This window comes from Polypterus senegalus, chromosome 9, assembly GCF_016835505.1.
Source record: "Polypterus senegalus isolate Bchr_013 chromosome 9, ASM1683550v1, whole genome shotgun sequence".
In the NCBI taxonomy this organism is placed as follows: domain Eukaryota; kingdom Metazoa; phylum Chordata; class Cladistia; order Polypteriformes; family Polypteridae; genus Polypterus; species Polypterus senegalus.
The window spans coordinates 5,176,552-5,178,119 of NC_053162.1; positions in this window are offsets into that span (position 1 = coordinate 5,176,552).

A 1,568-nucleotide genomic window follows, 5' to 3' on the forward strand; every position below is an offset into this window, starting at 1 on the left:
GGGGTCGAATAGTTTTGGTAACAGATGTAAATATGAATAAGTATTTTTGTAGATGCTTTATTAGTATTATGGTCAATGAACAATAAGCCTACAAAGTTTCATTTTGTTAATAAAAAAATGACCATGTAAATCAAGTAGTCTGCAGTTTAATTGTAAAACTATCACTTTAATATAGAAAATAAAACTTGAACATGTCTGATTATACAGGAGCTTAATGAGAAAAAAGAAATAAAAGGCAAAGAAAACAAATTGGAGTCAATCAATTGTACACTCTTTAAAACACGATTCTTTAATGGCATTTAATGGTCCTTTACTGGGTTGTGTGGTTCTTCATAGACCCATAGTTTGACAAAGCACCATTTTGCTCTGGGACAGGTTCTGTGGATATAAAATTTGCTCTTTGTGCTTTGAAAAACATTGTAATATGTAGAAAAAAAAAAATCTTTAATATATGGTAGGCAACCTAGCAGGACACAAACAGATTAAGAAAAGCTGGATTTAGCCTGTGTTGTTGTATGCAGTGAGAGTCCTTTTAAAATTTACGATGAGCCAGTGGTATTTCACATATTTGTTACCATCTACAGCAGGGATTCCCAAACTCTGGTAACTGGAGGGCTGCAGTGACTGCAGGTTTTCATTCTAACCTTTTTCTTAATTAGTGACCTGGTTTTGTTCCTAACTAACATCTTTTAAATTAATTTTAATTGACCTGGGGCCTCATGTATAAACGGTGCGTACGCACAGAAATGTTGCGTAAGAACTTTTCCACGTTCAAATCACGATGTATAAAACCTACACTTGGCGTAAAGCCACGCACTTTTCCACGGTACCTCATGTCTTGTCGTACGCAAGTTCTCCGCTCGGTTTTGCAAACTGGCGGCACCCAGCGTCAAAGCAGTGCTACTGTTCTTGTGTGATTACTCATTATTTTCATGACGCGGTTTTATAAATACACAGAAACTAACCGCATATTGTTTATTAGTGTAATGCATCTGATTGTAATTAACTCGTAACAATATAATGGTCCAGGGAACAGCCATAGTATTCAAATACCAGAACTGCTTTAGCGTTGTTACTCTCACTTCTCCTTCTTCTTCTTCTTCTTCTTCTTCTTCTTCTTCTTTCAGCTCCTCCCGTTAGGAGTTGCCACAGCGGATCATCTTTTTCCATATTTCTCTCACTGCACGACTCGGAGTATTTATATCACTGTATCTGAGTGTGAATCACAGCAGCAGCTGATCGGAAAGAGAATTACCGGTATACAGCATTAAGGACACGCTGTCTCAGCCACTGCAAAACGTTTCAAAGCCTTTCCTGTACGGACCTCGCGGTTCAGAAACAGTTTCATCCCAAGAACTTTAAATGCAGCCAATCAAGTGCTCCTTGTAGAACTGTTTGTACTTATAAGTACAATCACCGCACTGTAAACTTGCACTACAGTTATAATATCGCACAACCTGAGCCACTTTATAAAGCGCGTATTTACATATGATGACAATATCATTTTTAAGGTGAAATGCAGCAAAATATGTTTGTTAAATTATACACGTAAAACTTTAACTTCATTT